The sequence below is a fragment of the Triturus cristatus genome, chromosome 4_2 (genome assembly GCF_964204655.1).
Source record: "Triturus cristatus chromosome 4_2, aTriCri1.1, whole genome shotgun sequence".
NCBI classification, from domain to species: domain Eukaryota; kingdom Metazoa; phylum Chordata; class Amphibia; order Caudata; family Salamandridae; genus Triturus; species Triturus cristatus.
Window position 1 is genome coordinate 340723331 of NC_140586.1, and position 24098 is coordinate 340747428.

The 24098-nt window shown below is 41.2% G+C and overlaps 1 protein-coding gene across 3 annotated transcripts in view; it reads right to left on the reverse strand.

The window, feature by feature from the left end:
* The window catches only part of LOC146833840 (vitrin-like), a 197398-nt gene that overhangs the window by 140563 nt on the left and 32737 nt on the right, over window positions 1-24098 (reverse strand). The window contains exon 1 of one of the 3 annotated variants that reach the window (XM_085601739.1): window positions 15156-15262. The exons of 1 other annotated variant lie outside the window; for it this stretch is intronic. The gene's annotated coding sequence lies outside the window, so the exon portion shown is untranslated. Of the gene's footprint in view, window positions 1-15155; window positions 15263-24098 lie in introns of those variants that run through there. One more of the 3 variants, XM_085601740.1, reaches the window with a different exon arrangement.

Below are 24098 nucleotides of genomic sequence, written 5' to 3' on the forward strand. Positions count from 1 at the left end.
TATTCCAGTTTATGACACGTTTTTATTTTATTACTGTTTGAGTGTTGCAAAACGACTTGCACCTATGTATTCATTGACAATTGTGGTGTGATGTAAAGTCCAGAAGGCCAGACTCTGTCTTGAGCAGGCTGAGAGTTCATTTTGAACAGAACAAGATTCCATTTTCTCTATTTCTGCAGAATCATTTTCATGTCTCCCTTTGACACAGATGTTGTCTGCACCTATCATTCCAAGAACTTATGAAAGTGTCAAGTCACTCCAAAAATGACATAGATCAAACACCAGATGTAACTCTAGTCTGGGACAACTGTGTTATTATCTTCAGCTCAAGATCAATCAAGAAAGAAAATAACCAAAACAGTGTAGTCTGAATTTATGTATTTTTACCTTATTTGTTTATAAGAATGAGTCTAAAACATGCACCCTGATGCATATCAATTATGTCAGAAATTCCTGAACGTATGTCAGAAATTCCCATCTTAGATAAGATACAGTATAAAAGTGCTGCCACTTGACCACTTGCCAGAGGTCCATCACCATTGTTTATCAAGCACGATACTCTTGGAGGCGATCTTGGCTGCCATAGCACCGAGATGCCTGCAGCATACTTGATGCTGATACTGAGCCAAGTCCTGGATGAGAGACGCTACCACAACATGAGTTTTTCGTTCACAGGGAACACTGCCTCCAAAGACTTCTGATAATCACAACTTTTGCTTAAAACAGGTATGCAGTGTGTTGAATCTCCTTAAGAAACTCTAGATTCTAGTAATGCTATCCAATGCTCACCTGGTGTAGCACGTAAAAGTAGCTTTTACGGTGTTAGGTTTTTTAATGTAATTTTATCTATGGTGGAAATGTTCGTGTTATTCGTGTTGTTCTCAATGTTTATTCGTGATTTTTCAACACTATTGTTTGCAGTTGTTTCAGATGTACTAAGAAACAGGTTAAGCTTATTGCAATAAATTCATTCTATGTGATATTGTAAAGAATTAAATAGGTTTGTTTGCAATTATCACAGCATCCCTGGATCCCTATTTAGTGTCTGTTAGTAACCGAAAAGCACTTGATACTACTTCATCTATGTATTGGGTGGGTTTCCAACAAGATTACAGTAACCTGTCTTTCACAGTCAAGTGTTGGTGTATTGAACTAAGTTCACTTGTGTTTCCCCTGGGTATAAAAACAAACTTTATAGAGCAATGCCAGAATCATCATAGATTACACAACAGGTTCACCCTGACAATAATTGTGATTATTTCTTGAAGTAGGGTCTCACCGCTTCAACAAATAATCCAATTGTTTACTCTAAAAAAGTGGAAGACTTTTCTGAATTAACTGCATAACTAAAAAGAAAATGCAGAGAGACCCTGAGACAGCTGTGGCAGACCAGGTCAGACCCTAGTGCCATGGATGAAGGTCCTTTCTTGAGAGGTTGGCGGATTGTTTCCTCGCGAGCCATGCATGAGGCAGTCATTGTGCTTAGTCACCAGAGACACAACGACATCAGGAAAACTAAATCTCACCTAAGAAAAACTTTGTGATTTCCAAGAACAAACCAACAAGTGGAAGACCTGCTACAAGGTTGCCACGTGTGCCAATGAAACGGTGAACTAGAATGGTGTGTCCCAAAAACCATCAAATCTCCCAGTAAATGCCCCTTGGCCTATGTGGGTGCAGATTTTGGGAACATTTCTGATGGGAGAAACATACTAGTTGCAATTAACACCTACTTCAGAATCTTCATTGTGGAACTCGTGGAGAGCACAACACTTGAACGCATTAAGCCCAAACTAGAAAAGATGTTTGTTATGTTCCAGCTAGCAGCCGAACTAAGGACTGAGAATAGCCCACTCTTTGAAGGACATGACTTCTGAACTTAACTGCACCAACTAAAGGTCCATCATCACCAAATCATACTCTCACCCCAGTGGCTTCAAGCCAACAGGGATTTGGAAAGTTTAATAAAACTACTTAAAAAAACACTTTGGACTGTACTGAACAAGGACAAGGACCTGGAGTGGGCACTTCATAGTTTTTACTGAGCTAAAAGAAATGCCTCTCACTGTGAAATTCACTGCTCACCATTTATGTTTGGCTGAGCTGTAAAGGACACCACCCCTCGTCACCCCTGTGATGGCCTCCCAGCCTTAATGGCTAGATCATTCAACAAAAGAGGGCGAAGAACAACAGTGCCTATAACCAGTAAAAGGCAACCCACAGAGTACTGAGCTGTGGAGACCCAGTAGTACTAGAAGACCAGTACCTACGATGGAAGTTCTGTACACCCGATGAGAAAGGGATGTAGGTGGTGATGTCCACAAAAGGAACAATGGTCACCACTCAGAAGGGTGTCAAAAAGATGACTTGCAAAATATCCTTGTTGAAGCATGCTCCATCAGTCCTAAAAGAGCTTGAGTCGGTCCAACCTGGATGACATCGCCCAAGGAGAAGGCCAGGCAGAAGATAGCAGTCCTCTGTGGTCATCACCCATATTACCCACCACCTGTCCACCACCAGGGAAAAAGATCCTGTATGGACCATCTGAGAAAGAAATCAGATCACCACCCAAAGGGTCACTTCACGTGAAGTTGAGAGAGAACCTGTAGAGTAGACAACATAATTTCTGGTCAAATCCAATGCGAAGTCAAAGACTAAAAGACTTTCTTCACTAGGTCTGTCTCCATGTGGGTAGGAATGAACGGTGAGGTAAGGGTAACCTGATAACCTGGGCAGTGAGGAACCATAGTGGGTAGAGTAGGAGTGTACCATCGAGTGGGCGCAACACTGGCACACTAATGTTGCAGGCAACCCGCAGCCAGGCACAGCCAAGGGTATATATAAAAGGATGTCAGCCCACTTGGAGTGAGAGACTGTGATGTAGAGCAGGTTCCATATCTAACTTGTGCACTGTGCAAAGGTCCTGTGGGGTGGGCCTATCAATATACAACAATCATAACAAGCACTTCAGAAGCAGGATGTTATCAGGGATAGCAGAGCTTCACTGGTTTCTCTCGATCTTCTGTGGGCCCCACAAAAGATTATTTCTCAACAGATAATCATATGACAATGAAGCCAATGAAGTCCATCTTAGTTATCGGAGTTAGTTGTGACCAAGAGTTTATTTATATTCTTCCTCAAGGAAAGTTAAATCAGAGTAAAGCAAATGTCTGGAGGATGAGAGTTAATTTTTGCTGCAAAGGCAAAGATTTGTTTTATACTTTTTTCAGTTTTATTACAGAGCAAACTTGGCATTTGAGATTTTTTCAGTATAACCGATTAAGTTTAAAAAAAAATTGTAAGTGATTTGCTCAGACTTTGATATTGAGCAGAAGCTGGAATTTGTGCCAGGGTCCCTTGTTTAAACATTATCAGCGCTAGCCGCTAGGCCTAATCTCTGCATCTTTCCCCTCCACCCTCTCTTTGCGCATGCTTCCAATGAAGATGCATGGATAACAAAAAGCAGAGTGTGCCCAAAGAAGCCAAATCAGGTTAAAATGATCAAAGGTGAAGCCACTGATACCTGAATGGCCTGCGAAACTTAAGATGGATTCAGTGACGAACATAGATCTCACTTTTCAGCATTTGGTTGTGTTTCAAGACCTGGTACAAGACACTAAGACCAAATATAGATAAAATACAGGGAGAAATTCAGGGCTTTAGACAGGACTTTAAGAGGTTGGCTGGGAGGATCAATGAGGCTGAGTCTAGAATCAGTGTACTGTAAGATGTTGGTGCGCCTAGGATAGAACCAAGCCCCGTCTATAATGCTAAAGATCATGAGGCAGACCAGAGAAGTGAGTTGGAGGATTGGAATGGTGGGGGGAGACTGAGAATATTTGGCCAACCTGAGGAGGTGGAATGTGATGCAAACTTGAGTGCTGAATATTTGGATGCCTGCATCCCCAAGACGTTGAACATTACTTTTGAAAAGCAATTTGATATTGAAAGAGCACATACAATGCCTTCAGGCAGACCATCTCTTGCGGCCTTATGAAAACTCTGAAGTTGATGATTTTTGGCCTCTAAAATATTGTTATGCCGTGGTGATCCTAATGCAAATGCGTTCAGCGAAATGGCACCACAATCAATATTGAGAACAACTACTCCAAAGAGATGGTCACAAGACAAAAAATTCGAGATAGCACACAAAGGGAAATCGATGATTTTTGTTGAGGCAAACTGTTAGAAATTGGTATCCTGGATGGCAGGCAGGCACACTGTGCAAGGAGGAACCGCAATCCTAGTCAGGATAAGTCACAAACACACCCTAAATTAACCCATACTAACACTGTGGAGGGTATCAAAGTTGCATGCATCCATATCCATTGTACAAAATGGAGTTTTAGGCACTTAGGGGCACATTTACAAGCCCCCTATCGCTACAGGAACGTCACTTTTAGTGACGTTCCTGTGGCAATAGGGGCTTTGTCTTATTTACAAGGCAGCGGTGAGCTACTTAACGTGGCTTAACGCTGCCTTCTAAGTTAGGCACCCTTTCTCGCTATACTTACCATTACTAACAAGTGCTAATGTGCGTGTGCTCTCTCCCTAAAGCAAAGTACAATTGGGTTATATCCAATTAGTATATTTAATTTAACTATAAATCCCTAGTAAAGTGCTCTGCATGTGCCCAAGGCCTATAACTTAAATGCTACTAGTGGGCCTGCAGCACTAATTGTGCCACCCACTTAAGGCCCCTTTAAAACGTGTCTCAGGCCTGCCAATGCAGATCCTGTGTGTATAGTTTACACTGCCACGTTGACTTGGCATTTAAAACCCCTTGCCAAACCTTAAACTCTCCTTTTATTACATATAAGTCACCCCTAATGTAGGACCTAGTTAGGCCATATGGCAAGGTGCTGTGTAATTAAAAGGTAATACATGTACGTTTAAGGTTTACTTGTCCCGGTAGTGAAAAACTCTTAAATTCGTTTTTCACTACTGATGGTCTATCTCTCCTATAGGGTAACATTAGGATTGCATTATTACTTTTTATAAGTGTAATTTCTAATTGTGAAGAGATAGACTTTTTAAGTTTGGTGTCCCTGGAATCACACTTTAAAATCCAGACATGCTGAAGTTAGGATTTTAAATTGCAATTCTGAAAATGCCACGTTTAGAAGAAAGTTACCATTGTCTTACTTTAGCTATTTGGTGCCAATACACATCTGGGTGGGTGACAGCTGAGCTTTCTGCATTCCTTCTAGACAGCCCCACACAAAGGAGCTTAGGTGTGACTTCATGGGCCATCCAACTCCTGCTGGGCCATCCTGGGCAGGATGGGAGGGAGGAACAGGACCTAGCATTACACTTGCACCTGAATAGGATGTGTCCTGTCCACACATAAAGGATTGCTTAGCCCCCCGTATTGAGCCTGGAACCTGGGCAGAAAGGGAGGGCCTCTGTGCATTTCAAAGCCCTTCTTTCAAGCCTCCCTCGCTTCAAAGGCACCACTGGGTATAAGAACTGGACTTTTGACCCTACCACTTCAGTACATTCCAGACCTGTGACTACTCTGCCAGGAAGAAGAATTGCTTTGCTGCAAGAAAGACTACCACTCTGCTGGACTGCTGCTTTGTTGGACTCTTGCCTTACTGTGCTCTTGCCTTGCTGAGCTGCCCTGCTACCTGCTGTTTTCCTGCCTGTGTGAGAAAGACTGGACCTACATCACTTGAACCCTTGACAAGGGCTTTCTGGCTTGCCTCCTGTTCTAAGTCTCAGGGACATCAAAGACTTCAACTTATCCTGCTACAGCACCAGCCCCTATATACCGCCCATACTCCATCTCAGGCAGCCTGAACTTTTCACTTTGGCGCGGTCTTGCGCGACTAGATTTCTCTATTATTATTATTATTATTATTATTATTATCATTTTTATCATTAATAGTTTTATTTAAAAAAAAGGTTTCCCAGTGCTAGGCATAGAACGAGAGACAGGATTACCAGCTTAATGCAGCCAAGTCTTCAAACCTTTGCAGAATCAAGAAGAGAAGTGCAGTTTGTTAGGCATACAGGAAGGGAGTTCCCAAGTTTTGGATCCAATACTGAAAAAGAACGACCTCCGCTCTGCGCCAAGTGAAACCAAGCCACAGTTCAAAAAGCCAGGTTTAAAGATCTCAAAGTGCATGCAGGGCTACAGGGTATCACTAGGTTCTGAATATATAGTGGACCCATCCTAGCTTTGGCCTTAAACATATAGCATAGAGCCTTAAATTGAATGTGTTTAGTGACTGTAAACCAATGAAGCTCAAGGAAAAGATGTGAAACTGAAGCGTGCTTCGGGAGCCAGAACAGCAGTCTAGCTGCTAAATTCTGGACCATTAGTCAACGCAGAATGGACACCTGATCTATTCCAAAATACAAGATGTTACTATAGTCCAATCTAGATAAGTTTAGGGCTTGAATCACAGTCCTCTGGGTTGACTGGGGGATCATCCAGATGACTAAGTACAGATCCCTGTAGTGAGGGACTTCAGTGGTTAAGGTTTGCATTTCAGATCTAGCGTCGGCTGAAAAAAAAAACATACGGTCTTTTAGGAAAGATGTTACCCAGGCCAAGGCTGGTCCCTCGAGACCCAAAAATGACAATCTTTTGAGCAAGATGGAATGGGACACAGTCTCAAAGGCCGCACTAAGATAAAAAAAAAGAGCACAGCTGTTTTCCTCCCATCTAGGAGTTGTCTCAAATGTTCAGTGATTCCGAAGAGTGCGGATTCAATACTGTGTCCAGCCTTGAAACCCGACTGTGAAGGATGAAAAAACCTATGAGCCTCTACATTAGATGTGAGCAATTCATTTACATGTTTTGCCAGAATTTTGGACAAACTAGGTAGCAGAGAGATTGGCCTAAAATTCGACCTATTAGCCTGGTCAAAATAATTTTTTGGAGTGGAAGAACCAGCTTTTTGGGACATAACTAGGCCTGCAAGACTTCACAGAGTTTTACTCCGAGGAACTCCACAAAGTGCCGAAAAAACTCAGCCACGCTCCTCGGAGTTCCACCAGCGATGGAGTCTGTTAAGTCACAGGACTTGACCTAATTTGTAGCCCTGCCTGTTTCTTTTGCACTGTAAAATCAACACAAATGGCACTATGCATTGCGGTAGAGGGCACTGCTGCTTTCTGCAGCTCGAGTAGACATTCTACTCAAGTTACAGCTTCGTCAACACAAGTGGCAGATTTCTCAATGCGAGCGATCATGACCAGCCATGACCGCCTGTGTTGAGAAATTTCGCCAGGAGGAGGTCTAGCGCATGATTTTTTCTTGCGAACTCATGCCAACTTAACGTTTGTGAGCAGCTTGAGAGAAAAAAAATCCCTTCGGCATCACCAAGTTTATTGGAACTAAACTCAGTGCACTCTACCAGCGGAGTGGAATTCTTAGTCCACCTCTAAAAATTACCCTCCTGTAGAGAGGTGTTTAGGAGATACATTATCACCTTCAGTAACACTGAAACCAACAGGTGGCGCTTTGAAGGTGGTAGGGGGTTCACTGGAGAGTATGATCTGATAGACTGGAGAATAGTTGAGAAAGTAGCAAAGTTCAGAGGCGGCCAAGATGTCAAAACAGGAAAAGCATCAGATCTCTTTGCACCACTGTTCAGCTCTTGTTGTGTAGAATTGAAAGAGTGCCTAACAGCAACAGCGTCCCTAGATAATAAGTTGCCTTTAAGTTCCTTGGAGAGATGAAGGTGGATGTCTGCCAGCTTTTTGATGAAAAACAGAGCAAGCTCCTCACACTGAGTCTGAGAGAGCGAGGGAGACACTTTGCAAGGGTCAGAAAGTTCTCTTACCACATAAAAAAGAATCTTAGGACAGTTATGAGAATTCATAATATTATCAGAATAGAATAATGCTCGGACTGTCCTACAGTGTCCGTGGTAGTTTTGTATCACTATTCTGTCATTCTTTTTGGACTCCTCATCATAGGAATTTCTCCAGAGTCTTTCCAGGCCATTAGAACTTTTTTTTCTTGCCAAATTGATTCATTAAACCAGGGAGCCAGTGGATGAGATGTAGCTGAATGAAACACAGAGGTCAGTAGAATAACATCCAGAAAAGTAGCAATTCAGCTGCCTATAAGTACCTGATTCAGATCAACATTTTCCACTATAGTAGGCTCAGAGCACAGGAGTTGCAAATTTAGTGCCGGGACATCTAGTTTAGACCAGTTCAGGGATTTAGTTGCTGTTTTGTTCAGCTCTACTGGAGGACTCGCTGGGATCCGGATAGCGCATGGAACTTGTAAGTGACCTGATAAGAGTAAAGGTATTTGAGACTCGGTATTCAGACCTTTCATGTTTGAGAAAATTAGATCCAGGAGATGGCCGGCCTCATGGGTAGGATCCGAATTACATAAGGCCATTTAAGAGCTTATCGCTTAAAATCAAGCTATTTTGCATTTATTCTTTAAAAATTCCTATCTCGACTTCTACTCATTTAGTTTATTTATAAAATCATAATCTATTTTTCTAACATGGTGTGGAGTCTTCTTGTGGTGTTTTCACTGTGTTACTGTTTGAAGTGTTTCACACATACTTTACACATTGCCTCTTAAGTTAAGCCTGACTGCTCTGTGCCAAGGAAGCATAGGATAATTTAGAGTGTGTTGTGACTTACCCTGACTAGGATTGTGGTTCCTGCTTGGACAGGGTGCAGAAACCTCATTTCTAACAATACTCTTAATATGTGTCAGGGTTTCTGCCTTGTATGGGGTTTTTGCAAACCATAATGTTTAATACGAACCATGCCCTGGAACTCTGACATAAAAGACTATGCAATCAGATGTTTGGATTTACTATAGCTTCATTCTGGCTTATAGACACATTCAAGTTTAAAAAAAATCTATTTATGGGAGCACTGGGCAGTGAATGAGATCCACTCTGTTGGTGATTTGAGCACACGGGAGACCTCAATACCCTTTTCTTTGTTGTATGTGAAACACTCATTGGGAGATTTTTAATTTTACTATTTTCTTAAACTCAAAAGGGCCCTTAGGAAAATATCTTATCCCCACACCCCTGTCTCCCTACTTTGATAGGCAAATTTAGAAGAATTGGTCACTCTGCTTCAAATGTATAGAAATTTGTAGAACCATTCAAGAACTCCCTAGAGAAATGTTTGATGACTAAATGAGAACTTTATATTTCCTCTTTCCGCATTAAGGGCCCAATTTACAAAGGTAAACTTAGACCTGAATTCTAAGTTTAGACCTGAAGTGTAAGCTTACCTTTGAGACTTGGGCCCTTAGACTTCATGTCTAAACTTAGACTTCAGGTCCGAATTTGCCTTGGTAAATTGAACCATCAGTACTTCATGGATATATGGCAGGCAAATTAGCATTATCATTTTAAAATTTACTGTGCCTGTGGCATAATTGTTCTTTTGGCCCATCCATAACACGTATTTTACACCAGCAACATTTCACAAACTTGGATTGGCCAATTCTGGGCTTTGCTGGAAATGCAATGATGTTCAAGGTGTCATAGAACGTATTTTCTACTCATGTATGTTGGCTCCATCCTTCTGGAGCAGACTACCGAGCCTCATTCAGACCATTCTCGAGATGTCCTCTGATATTGACTTCCGAATAGTGGCTCTGGGCACATTTGTACATTTACTTCCCTCCGTCTTACCTTCCACTCACATACTCCTTCTTGATCTGATACTACATTTCTGGGAGTTAAGGGTATGCGCTGAGAATGCAAATCCACAGCTTTGGTTTCCTTTGAAAAATGGTGGGCTTTGCTCTGTTCTACTAAGAGTTCAGATAATATAATGTACTCCAGGTTCCACTCAAGCCATGATGGCTTTTGAAAAGTTTCGATGTATTGTTGCAGAAGAGCAAACCTCTGGGAGTGTTACTTTCCTACCTACTTGGGTGAATCCTGATGTACCTCATGCATTCCGCTCTTCACACTTACGTGTGATTCTACGTCTGACCGAGGTATATGATCGGAGGTAACCACGCAAATATGATTGACCTCAACGTGAACGTTTAACGATAAACACCTATATCATAATTTCTATGGCTAAGTGTACCTTTCTATCTAGATATCCCTACTGTACTTTAGGTACAGAATACGCTATTGATTTACATCTACCTTTTACTCACCTACAGGGTTCATAGCCCAATGTACGACTGTATTGTTGCTGAATAGGGTCATGTTTTTCTTTCCTTTCTTTATTCTTTGTTTTTTTTGTGTTAAATGAAACTCAACAAAGCTTTACTGAGTAGAAAAAAAAGATTTAAAAAGCCTGCACCACAATCAGAACTGTCTCACTCGTGTCTCCAGCAGGTACATTAACCTTTTGATAAATCTTACACAGGACTGGAATCAGCGATCTACAGTTTACACACAAATAACAGTGGCGAGCACACTGACATACTGCACTACGTTACTGGGATTTGAATCTCTGACTTTTTCTGCTTTCTCGTGGAAAGTAAATACTAAGCAGCTACCTGTGACATGGCCACTGACCTATCATCCTTACCCTGGCGGTCACGGGTCATTGGCGTACGGCCTGTAAAGTTTATCTTGTGAGACTCTTTCACAGACATTTATTCTACAGAAATAAATTGGTCCTGCAATGCACCTCCACAGTATCGACTCACTGCAACTCATAGAATGGAAAATATCCTGCATAGAACTTTAAGTGGGAAGTTATTTGGACCCCCTGACCTACAAAACTCACAGCAGAAACCAATCAGTGGCAAAGCCAATAGATTTTGCCTTTAGTCTCTGCTGGCTTCACCAATCGTTTCAGACATGCTGAATAACATCTCGAAGCTTGGCACCACAACTAACAAACAGGGGAAAAAACGTACCAGCTGGCTGTGTCCTTTTGTATGCACACGCACCAATCTTGTGTGTGCTTACAAAACAACTCTAGCTTTTTGTTTTTCTTTTTGTTAACCAATCCAAGTCAGTTCTGTAAAAAACAAAAAAAATTAATGTGTGCAGATGGGTGAAAGGAACTCTGATGGGGAAAGAATGCAGGTATAGGGAAAGCAATACAGAAGGTGAAATCACGGCACATGGGGAAACACTGGTGCTTATTTAGAAGCCCCTATCACCACTACAACATCACTTTTCATGACATTGTGACGGCGACAGGGACATTGCCTTACAAGTCAGTGGTAAGCCACTAAATGTGGCTTAACTCTGCTGTGTAAATAAGGCTCTCTTTCACACTACACTTAGCGTGAAAGGGGAGGGCAATGGGTGTTGCTGTGGGCGTACCACCATAACACCCATTGATTTTGGCCCTGCAACATATTTACAAGGGCAGTATAAATATGAGGGAGCACCAAATTAAGACCAGCAAAAACATGGTCTTACCCTGGCAAAACAAAGAGAAATATGTATTTTCTCCTCGTTTTTGCTGTTCCATGTGTGTTGCATTGTGCAGCACACATGGAACAGCAAAAGGGCCCTTCCTGCACATAAACAATACATTTTTTCAAATGACGTTTAGCAACTCCTATGTGTGGTGCATTAAGCAGCACACACAGAAGCTACAAAATGGCATTTAAAGATTGTTTACGTGCAGGAAGGGACACCTTTCTGTACATAAACAATCTTCCCCTGCAACACAGACACCCATGCACTATGGTGCAAGGGTGCCTGCGTTAGCGCTAGGCAGCTAAATTTAGCACCAGCTCAGGGTGAAACGCAGGGCTGCACCACATTCTTGTACATATGGAGCAGCCCTGCGTTTCTGAAGTGACCGAGCATGTCATTAGCCTTCTTGGCTTAACGACATGCCTCGCCAATTAACTTGTAAATATGCCCCACTATGAGGGCAGGGAAGCAACACAGAGGGTGGGCTGAAGCAACATAGGGATGCACACACGGAGGTTCCAGTAGGGAAAGTCACATAGAGGATGTGGGGAGGGAAGCACAGGGAAACATAGCCATGTGGAGGGAATGGAAGCTAATGAACACGAGAGCACTAATGTGGAATTAAAGCGCAAAGTGTGGCTCAAAGGGTGAAGTTGTATAAAAGTTAAAGTTCACAACATTTAAAAAAGTTATGGAAAAATAGTGCTGGGAGAAGTGGGAGAACACAGTGAAGGATGGAAATGCATGCACTCTCACGGAGTCCTTTTAGAAAAAGAGAAAAAAAGTTAATGAAAAACAAAAAATTCATACTTGTTTAAATATAAAGGGAGCCAATAAGAGAGATGTGACAGGGCTATGCTTAGTGGTATGTTTGTAAACAAAGACTAGATGGATCGGTTAAAACAAACAAAATCACTGATCGGAAAACAAGAAAATAAGTGACAAAACAAAAAGCCAATGGTAAGCACTGGGTGGAGTTGCTCTATATTGTCAGCTAACATATATTCACAATAAGTGTTTCATAACCAGACAGCTGTGATATCTGGTAGGCTTCAACCTAAAAAGAAACTGGCCATGACTCATGAATCTGGTGCTTATAGGCTTGTTGTGAAAGTTTAGAATATTGGGGCATATTTAAAAGCCCCTAATGCCACCAGAGTGTGACTTTATTTTACGTCCAGTGGCTTTGTGCCATTGCCCATATTTACAAGGTGGTGCTAAGCCACTTAACATGGCTCAACGCCACTTGTAAATATGCCCCTTTCTGCCAAAGTCCTCTATGGCAAAGGGGCATGCGATGGGTGTTGCTGTGGGCATTCCACCCCAACACCTATTGCTTTTTTGACACTACCCAAGATTTACAAGGCTGGGGCAGCGCCAAAAACTAATGCCAGAAATATCTGGTCTTATAATGGCGATACGAGGAGAAATTTCTCCTAGTTGTTTGCTCATTCTGCAGCACACATAGAAAGAGCCAATCGGCATTATTGATTGTTTATGTGCTTAGGAAGGGACACCTTCACCCCTGCAGCACAGGCACCATTGCAATATAGCGCAAGGGTGTCTGCGCTGGCACCAGGCAGCTTTTTTAGCACCAGTGCTAGGGGAAATGAAGGGGTGCACCCTATATTTGTAAATACAGCGCATCTCTGTGTTTTGAAAGTGTCGGACCACGGCGTTGCCACATTTTGACGTAACATCGCACTCCGGCATTTTTTTGTAAATATTCCCATAGGTATTCCCCAGGTGCTTCATTTCGTAAAGCAAAGTAAATAAATAAAGTGCTAGGGGCCCATTGTTTTACTCAGGAACACACCACTCAAATGCCATGGTTACCCAATACCAGTGGTGGCTGCCACAAAGAAAAAGTGGTGAGGCGGGGAGGGGGCGTGGGGAGCACAGGAGGTGAAGTGTGGGGGGAGTATAATATTAATTTTTTTGTTTACAAGGAACACTTTCCTGCAGCTGCTGGCCACCTCCGGCGTTGGTCCTTGGTCTTCCTGGTCCATGCAGACACTGGGACTATGTCACAGACTTCCTGTGCAATCCCCACGCTGCCCTCATACTGTGAGGGCAGTGCAGGGATTGGCCTGAGCAGGCTAAAAAGACGCTCCGCTCCGCTCCGCTCCGCTCAGGTCAGTGAGTCTGTGGGGTTTCTCCAGCCGCCTGTTCAATGCAGCCAGGTTGGAGAAATCGAATTGCTCATGTGTGTTTGGCCATCCTGAGATGGCCGACGCAGAAAAATGATGGACGGAATGCTGAATAACTCATACAATCACCCCCAGTCAAGAGATCTGGGTTAAATCCATCGTTCTTTCGCTCACCATGCCACCCCAGTTTAGACCCAGCCATATGCAAATCAGTCTTGACCCTGGGCCTCATGGCAACAGTCCAGACTGAACTGCCAAGCCAGGTCCCCCCTGCACCGGAAACAAGCATTCTGGGACCGGTTTTGGGGTATGTCACCCTTCCTCATATATTGAAGTGGATTTATGAGTGAAATTTGAGTTATATTTTTCTGTGTCTGGCCCAAGAGAATTTGTTTTGAGCATTACCCTTCCTCAGCCAGGCTAGCTTGAATCCAGTGGCACAGTGAGCAAGGGACCCACGTCTGGGCATACCCATCCCACGTAGGGTGAAAAGTGCTGCGCAAACAAATGATGGACGAAATGCTGAATAAATCATACATTCATCCCCAGTCAAGATATCTGGGTTAAATCCATTGTTCTTTTGCTCACAATGCCACCCCAGTTTAGACCCATTCCTGAGACGGCCAGCTAAACACACATGTGCACTTAGAAGTTCACAGATCATTCCTCCTCCCCTCTCCCGAGGCACCGTCCCCGCCCCGTCCCTCCATACTGCACATTGGCTCACCCTGCAACTGAAAATCAAAATGATGAAATTATATAGTTTTACTTTTCAGGTGCGAGCCCTGAGCCAGTAGGGAAACGATCCTCCTCCATTGCAGCGGAGCCGCCCCTGCCCAATACCAAGACTTCCTAGTCTCTATTCAACCTTTTGATCTTACTTCCATCACCCTATACATACTGGGGCATATGTATCAATGAAAGGTTTTGCGATTTCCAAATAGCAATTTTTAGGGAATCGCTATTTGAGACGAGATTTAATCAAACAACCGCAAATGTTTTGCAATTCCTTCATATTGCTAAATTGCGACTCGCAAATTGCGAGTCTCAATTAAGGAATCCCTTACCATTCATTTCTATGGGCCAAGAGGCCCATAGGAATGAATGGAAATTGTATGTGCAAATTGCGAGTACCCAATAGGTACTTGCAAATTGCGTACGCAATTTTAAGGGTGCAAGGGATCCAAAAGGACACCCTGTTGCACCCCTGAAAAGTGCATGTGTGCAATTTGCTATCGCAAAATAGGGAATCAAAAATTTTGCGATTCTCTAACTTGCGATGTCGTTTTGGGATGATGCATCTCAAAAGGCCTTTTCCCGTTCGCAAATGGGCTGATTCTGAGAATCCGTCCGTTTGCGAACGGGAAAAAGGCTTGATACATATGCCCCACTGTCTCTTTTTCTCAGTCTTGAAGGTTGTTTGTCATTTCTCACTATTTCCCTGTCTTTCTCTTTTTAATCCTTTCTCCCTTTTCTGCATTTCTATCTCTTGCTCTACATCTAAGTCTGAGGATGAAAATTAAGCCCCAAAACGAGGTTCGGTGGGTCCCACCTGCAACCACTGTCTCAAGTTAAGCACCAAGTAATGTGGTCTCTTATTTTCTGTTACTCAGCACAAATGTAAATGAAACCTTTCTTTGATGGGCTCTGAAGGTACCTGAGCAGTCGTGTCGCTCCCGGTAGCAACAGACAAAAGAGCAGTTCCTACTTCAGACACTGACTGGCAGTTTCTCTCCTGCAGCTCCACCTTTTGCCGCCTGCACAGAAGTTTCCTCCCAGGGGCACGTATTTAAGCAGTTGTTGTGTTGACACAACATCAGCTGACCCAGCAGTTAGACGGGTTGGTAAGGGAGGCGGGAGAGGCACAACAAATTGTAAGAGGTGCCTGTGTGTCTGTCTGTCCCCTTCACGACAGGTTCCATCATTAGCAATTTTGTCTCGCTCCGCTGCCAAAATAGGCCCGACACGAAATCACCCGGTATTATTACCCTGATCTAAAACGTAGTTTGGTAAAAGTGTACGAGTTTCTATTTCCTGTGAACACCATCTACAGAGTCCGTAAACAGTAAATAACTTGCAGCCAGTGTTTTAAAACATTTTTTAAAGTCACGACATCGTTCGAACTAGTTGCATAATTTAAATAGGAACACGCAGAATTGGAAACGTGACAAACCGGATGCGGAAAATAACCCAGTCTCAAAGACACAAGCAGAACACCTACAGAGAGGTCGAAAGATGTTTGTTTGTTTCTCGTCATTTTAAGTCTGTTTAAAAAAAAAAAATGGATTCATATTCCTTGTCTCCTGCCACCCCCTTCATCTTTGCAGAAACCTAGCGAACCGCCTATGAATTGAGAGATAAGTTATAGTGTGTCCCTAGCATATCCTGGGGTGCTTTAAAGAAAGTACTTTACCCCTCGCAGGCAACTATCATTACTGAATGAATTATTGTTTGGTTGGTTATGGCTTAAAGGGAGTCACGAATTTACCATCAATGGAAAGTAGATGGATGTGTGAATGCACAAAGCTGATGGCTTCTGCATGGAAAGAAGTGACTACTGTTATTGAGAGGTATACGGTGTATTGCACGAAGCCAGGTGAAGGAGAAACATTTGAAAATGTTTCTTCATCATTAGATCCTTCACTGTCACTGTGTTCAACATACATCGAATGGCAATTCACTTGGATTCATTTTAGACTCACACGTCCCCCTCAAGGCATAGGCGCTGGACATAGGGGTGCAGGTGGTGCTGCAGGACCCTAAAAAAAACCATACTGGAGTTCACAAGTTGAATGAGCGATTGAGATGCCTTTAAATTTTGTTTTCTTATCTTGTCACATTTGTTAAGATTGAGTTTAAATGTCAATGCTTATTATTCCATCATGGAGGTTTCTTTCTCTAAGTACAAAGTGAGAGGTTTTTGTAATCTACACTATGTGACAATCTTGATGGGGCACAGGTAGTGTGAAAGGAAAGAATGCAATTTTTCTAACATGCAATATTTAACTACCAGTAAGGGAACTGTACAAATATTTCTAAATATAGTGGCAGTCAAGAAAGCACAAATGAAGCACATTTTAAATTCTGAGGCGTTCTGGAAACAAAGATTTTATTAGGATCAATAAGAACATGCTAAATATTTGCTGAGTTTTCTGCACATTATCGTTTGTGTGCTACACAGTTTTATCAGTAAAACTGTAAGTCTGCATTTAATTGGAAAATGTGCTGTTTGTGAATGACAGTGCACTACGACACATTACTTTAGTAATACATTTGCAAGTGTGCTCCTAAATGCAGCACAAACTACATGCTTTTTCCCTTAACACGCTGCTTTTGAATGAGTAAGGCTCATTTGCTACACTTTCTTTGCATGACACTTGATTTTTCACAATTCTTATGACTTTAGTAAAGTAATATTGAGGGCATCACCCCGTGTTCTGAAAAGTGTTCCAGAACCACTGCCTCAAGGAGTATATCGCAATAAAACACACAAAGACGGCCTGATACCAACTCTTAAAGAAAATGAAACTATTTCTTCCCGAAAGCTACTTCAGAATCATCACTGTTCAAGCCCTTGTACTCTCACAACTGGCTTGTGGCAACAACTTGCTCTATGGCCTCCCAAGAATTGACACTGGCCTTAGGAGCATCACTCCCATCCTGATGAAGCTCCATTGGCTCTCTTTGTCAGCCTGCACCATGTTCAAAATCATTTGTATCATTTACAAAGCCATCATGACTAGCAACCCCACTTTCTTGCTGACAAGCTCAGTAGCTTCTTTTGATTCTTAGAACACCTGTAGCGAGGACAGTATCGGACTGGAGATAAGAAGCATAAAAAAACAAAAAAAAGAATGTAGCAGATTTTTTCAATCTCTGCACCCAGGATCTGGAGCAATATCCCCATAACCATAAGGACCACCTCAGTGCTGCTTCAATTTAGGAAAGAGTTGAAGACACACTTCTTTAAAGAACACTACATCACAATGCAGTACCAATTCAGCTACATCTACTGTTCCTACCACTCGTTGACTGTATGCTTGCTTTTGACCATGTACAACACTCTGCTGCCTTTTAGGCTAGGTTTGCACTATAAAAATACCATACACATAAATAGATACTAAGACCAGGTATTACTAGTTACAAAACTAAATACTTATGAAAACGTATAGTAAGATGGTGATGGAATGACTGTGGGTAGGCGCTAATCTCCTTCATTCATTTATTATTTGTTTGTTTGTTTATTTATTTGTTGTGTGTGAGTCACTCTCAACGGCATCATAGTGCTAGGACAAGTGAAAAGAAGGAACTACACTGAGAGAAAGAGAGAGGGACATAGCAGAAAAGGTATTGCCTTAAACATTTCTGTGAGAAATTGGGTTGTTTGGTTGGCTGGGGTGCAAGCCCTGGTCAAACAACAGCCACAAGCCCTTGCACGGTGAGCTACAACAAAGTCACTAAATTAACCTGTGCTTAACCCTCGGTAGCATGGCACAAAAAGCAGTGAGGTTTAATTTAGAGACAATGTGTCAAGTATTTATGCAGACCCTGCTTCAAGCCTATTCGAACTGACCACTGTGCACTTAGCTAATGCTAATACAATTGCATTCAATATATACACAATATACAAAATATTTGAAAACAACAATTCAATTCACAATTTTTGATCACAGTTTTTCACTGTTGTTTTGAATTAAAACACAATTCTTTTATTGTTCAGATATTCACATTTTCATACTGAATGAATAACATATTGATGAACTTTTCTACAATAATTTGAACATTGCCCAATGCATTTCGGGCTGTTGGCCCTTCGTCGGGGGCTTCAATCTGAAACATACTAAAAGATGTGCAGAAATGATGTATCCAGCACTCGCTATTCAAAGAAGTAAATTGTTTGCATAAATATCAAAGAAATGGGATTCAATATCATGAAACAGTCGTTACATGTCCAAACATGACTCATATTTGTAAATACAAAAAAATACACCAGAAAAATGAATGTGAAAAGAAAAGAAAAAGAAAAACACCTCCTACCACCATGTGAATAGACCACAAGAACCTACTTGGTACCAACTTCAGAACCTTAATATCAAATACACCACATCACTACCACAACTAAGTGATACTCACTTCCGTCTTCAGCATTCCATTTCTACTGAAAATGAAAACATACCCTTTACTAGTAAAACCAAACCATTATGAAAAGCGACTATCAACATTAAAGTGAATATTAACACACCTTGTGCATGTTCCAAACTCTGTTATCTGCGTTCAATGGACCACTCGATATCTCAGAATACTGATTGCAAGCTGTAGGATAACGAAAAGAACAGTTGTGAAACTGCCTATGAACACTTTCCAACGTGAAAAAGATGAAAGCCTCCAATCTGTCCGCAACGCATCCGCTTACCTCTACCTTGATTTCTAACGCGTATTCAAGATCAGCCTCACGGAACCTTGTCGGTAGTGATTACAAACTCCTGCGTTTACAATCTAAATATCTACGCTCGCGTTGTGGAACCCGAGTGCGTCTTCACGGAGAATTGTAAACCTAAAAAAAGGACAAACCTGGTAAGACTGACTTCCGAATGAGTCGAACGCCGCATTCACGCTAACGAATAAACATCAACAACAGACTTAACTGTCCGGTTAAGCAAAAGACTGAAAAAAACATAAAAAAATGATCTCTAAATCTCCAAGACCCAAAATGAATGTACATTCAATATCAAAACCTCCTGGAGCAACTACCACAAAATATCACTGAATCAAACCATAAGTAAAAAACCTAACTTGCCTGAAAATGTGTGGGAAAATGAAAATCCCAAAAGGGGGAAAATAATGATTGTGCGAATGTAATAAACAAATAAAAATGTGAAGAATAAGGAGTCACGGAACCTAGGTCTTGTACAGTTGAACCTCTGTAATGATTATATATATAGAAATAGTCATGAAATGAACATCACAATCCTGCTTATAGAAAACATCCATAATCTATTCTCTCATTAAGACCCCTGGGGTCTTGTGTATCCAAACGCCTCATCCATTACACTTCCCTTTGAAGTAAGGATCTGGTAAGATCCTTACCTGGCTGTTGTTCGACTTTCTCAATTATCTGAAATTTAAATTGAGCTATACTATGTCTCGCTTCTGCTGGTCCACATTAGAAAAATATAATCGATGAATCTACAATACAGTGGAAGATGCTCATTCCACTCTTAATTGTTAAGCACAAAGTCTGCTTCAAATTTGGCCATAAATGTATTCGTGTATTTGGGGGCCCCCGCAAAGCCCATAGAAGTGCCCATTTGTTGAATATAAAACTGTTCTTCCCATTGAAAATAACTATGGTGCAAACAAAAATGCAGAAGTTCTAATAAAAATACCTTGTCTGCCTTAACAGTGGGTTGGCTCAACAAAGCCCACTCCACTGCTTCCATACCTCCTGAATGAGGAATCGACGTGTACAGTGATTTTACATCGATTGTGCACAATAAAGTCTTACGATCCAATGTGACTTGTTGTAATTTTACCAGGAAGTCTGTAGTATCCTTCACATACGATGACCAATTTTGTACAAATGGTTGAAGAAACTGATCCAAATATTGTCCGAAAGGCTCAAAAATTGTGCCACAACCTGTGACAATTGGTCTTAGGGGGGGATTCAAAAGATCTTTATGGATCTTGGGGAGCATGTACAGTCAAGGTCTTTTTGGGTTAGTGACTGTCAAATATGATTTGGTGGTAGAAGTAATCCATCCCATTTCCAAAGCGTTAGTCAGAATAATTTCCAGAGTTTTACTAAGTTCTCCTGTAGGATCATGTTCAAGCAACAGGTACGTCATGGGATCTGAAACATGTTCATTGGTCCTTTGGATATAAAATGATTTATCCATAATTACAATAGCACCACCTTTGTCTGCTTTCTGAATTATGATCTCTGTGTTATTCTGAATAGATTTTAGGATTGACTGCTCTTATTTTGAGAAATTGCCATGCTTTGATTTCTTCATGTTCATTTTCGAGAGGTCCTTTTTTACAAGGTTTTCAAAAGAATCCAAAGTCTTATGAGAAACTGGAGCTTGAAATCTAGATTGAGGTTTAAACTCTATGTATTCAGCTTTTGAGATGTCATCAATGATGTCATCAGTGATGTCACCGACCATTTCATGAATGATGTAATATGTGACATCATCAGCAGTGCATTGTGGGTGCGCGAGTTATAGTTAGCAGAACTAACTATAATGGAAGAATTTCTATGGTCTTGTATGAGTGAAATGTCCAGCTAACTATAACACCCCTGAAACCTATGGTTTTTTCTGTGAATATATATATATAGATTGCCCCGCTGTGTCCTTGTGGTTGCTTTCCAGGAGGTGGCCTTTTGGTGATGTATATATGTATGTATATATATATATATATATATATAGTTAGAAATTAGCATTTAAAAAACCTTAGAAATTCACTAAAAAAAACATGGTTTTAGGGAAAATTATAGTTAATTGGACATTTCACTCGTATAAAACCATACAAATTCCCCCGTTATAGTTAGTTCAGCTAACTATAAATCATGCCCCCGCAATGCACTGCTGATGACGTCACATATTACATCACTCATGACATGTTCAGTGACCTCACTGATGATATCTCAAATGACATCACTGATGTCACTGACCATGTCATGAGTGATGTAATATGTGACGTCATCAACAGTGCATTGCGGGGGCGCAAATTATAGTTAGCTGATCTAACTATAATGGGGGAATTTCTATGGTTTTATACGAGTGAAATGTCCACCTAACTATAACTTTCCCTAAAACCTATGAATTTGTAAGGTTTTTTTAATGCTAATTTCTAACTATAACATGCCTGAAACCTATGGTTTTTTAGTGAATGTATATGTGTGTATAGCTATATATATATTCACTGAAAAAAACATAGGTTTCAGGGATGCTATAGTTAGAAGTTAGCATTTAAAATATGCCAAGGTGTATTGAAGAATGAGTGGGTGTATGGTGATTTAGTAGGTGCATCATTAACTGTATAAGTGAGTGATTAAACATGTCTTACTGAATGCATGGGCTAGTGACTAAACTGTGTGAATGTCTGTGTCAGTCTGTCAGTTGGTGTGTAAGCGGCTGCATGGGTTGGTGAGTAGCTACATGAGTGTCTATATGGGTTATTAATTGATTGTCTGAGTATCTGTATGAGTGCCTGAGTGTCTGTTTGGGTGGGTGGGGGGTATGTGACGTTGTGCATAGATGTGTGAGTGGGTGATTCACTGGGTGTATGGGTTCAAGAGTGCATCTTTGAAGGGCTTTATGGGTGGGTGAGTGTGTGTATGGGTATGTTGGTGAGTGTTTAGATGTCTCAGTGGTACATGTGTGAGTAACTATATATGTGAAATGCAGTATATGTGAGTGCTGGAGTATATAAATGACTATATGTGACAGTGAGTGGCTGTATGGATGAGTGTGTGCTTGTGTCAGTGATTGTATAAGAGAGTGAGTATGTGTTAGTATCTGTATGAATAAGGTGAGGTGGTGTGTGAATAATTGTGTTTGTAAGTAAATGAGAGTGTGATTGATTCTTTGCATGACTGACTATGTGTTTGAGTAACTCTATGGGTCAGTGGCAGTGTCCGAGTGTCTGTAGATGTGTATGAGTGCATATGATAGTGCTGTATTGATGAGTGACTGCATGTATGAGTGACTGTATGGATGAATGAGTAGATGTGGGTGTAGACCTAGGAATCAGTGATTGGGTATGTAGTAACTGGTACTGGTGTGTCTTTGTTTTCAAAAATGGTAGTCTGTATTTTAGAGTTGGTGTATCAAAGTTTATATTAGGGTGTGAGGAGGTGTATCAGATTATCACGTGGATGATGTCATCAGTGATGTCATCAGTGATGTAATTTGAGATGTCATCAGTGATATCACTGACCATGTCATGAGTGATGTAATATGTGATGTCATCAGCAGTGCATTGCAGGCGCGCGAGTTATAGTTACCTCAACTAACTATAACGGCCGAATTTCTCTGGTTTTGTACGACTGAAATGTCCAACTTACTATAACGTCCCTGAAACCTGTGTTTTTTTCAATGAATTTCAAAGGTTTTTAAAATGATAATTTCTAACTATAACGTTCCTGAAACCTGTGTTTTTTTCAGTGAATTTTTTAAATACTAATTTCTTCCTATAACGTATAAAAATATTATTATCCAAACACCATTCGGCCATTTCAAGTTACATTGTTGTGTGTTGATAAAAATACATGTCTTTTGCCCAAATAATATTTCAAAGCATTCAGTCCGTCTTTATGCCTGATGCTTGTGTACAGTGTCTAAAGTCATCAGAACATAATTGTCATTCCATTGTGTATCGCAGATCTTGGTAAGGAAATCTCCTGTATCTTTGATAAAGGACGGGAGTTCACAAACATACTGTTGCAAAAAGAAATCTATGTATTTGGAGGTATTTTCAAATAGACCCCTATGGCTGTTCTGATAGGTCTTCCAGGGTGGTCCATGGCATTTTTATGAATCTTAGGCATTAAATATAACTGTGGTGTCACGGGGTAATCAGTTTTCAAAAATTCTAGTTCGGATTTAGGTATGAGTCCAATGGATCTCCACTCGTAGAGAGCCTTGTGAAATTTTTCCTTCACACTGAAGATGATGGTTGGGCTTATTCTGCAATAACGTTCTCTGTCTTGCAGTTGTTTGAGTGCTTCAGTGTTGTATTTTTCAAGTGGCCAAAACACCACGTTTCCGCCCTTATCGGACCATCTCACGACAATATCTTGGTGTTCCTTAATTATTTATATTATATTTTCATATTTTGTTCTTTTGTTATGGTTGGTTTGGATGAAATCCTTGCTAGATTTTGTAGCTAAGTCTTTGAGATCTTTGATCATATTTTCTGCAAAAATATCAAGCGCGTCTCTGGGCATGTTAGCTGGAAAACTGACTTGGGTTTGTAAGGCATGCGGATACTGACATAGATGTCCAAACTTGATGCTAATACTAGCATATCAGAAGAACTTCTTGGTAGTTCTTCCCCAGATTCCAGTTCCGCCATGTCGTTTAAGAGAGTCATATCTTCCACATTCAAATTAGTAGTTTGTTTGTTGGAATTGTTGATCACCCTTGGATTAGGCGCATTATTGGAAACATTCATAAAGTATTTTTGTAATTTGAGTTTACGCACAAACTGAAAAAGTCTATCCGTGTTTGAACATAATCAAAATTAGTAGGTGCACACCAGATGAGGCCTAGTGAGAGAATATCTTCTTCTTTAGACAAAGCCATGTTGGTAAGATTTATAACTGTGTTATCTATATTGTCACTTAATATTGTCTCCTTCACGTACGTCTGTTGTTTTGCTTTGTGGATGTACTTGCATTGTCTGCCTCATCGCCTGTCTTTGCGCCTCCTGCTTTTTGTCCTCGCCCTTTGTTTGGTGGATCTTGTCTTGGGGGACGGGGTCGGAAATGCATTGTACGTTCTTGTCATAAAAAACCAAGCTCTTGGATTACCGAAGGTGTCTTGCCTGTCGAAATCTCCTCTAGATCAGATTCTACCTCAGAGCTGAGCTCTGA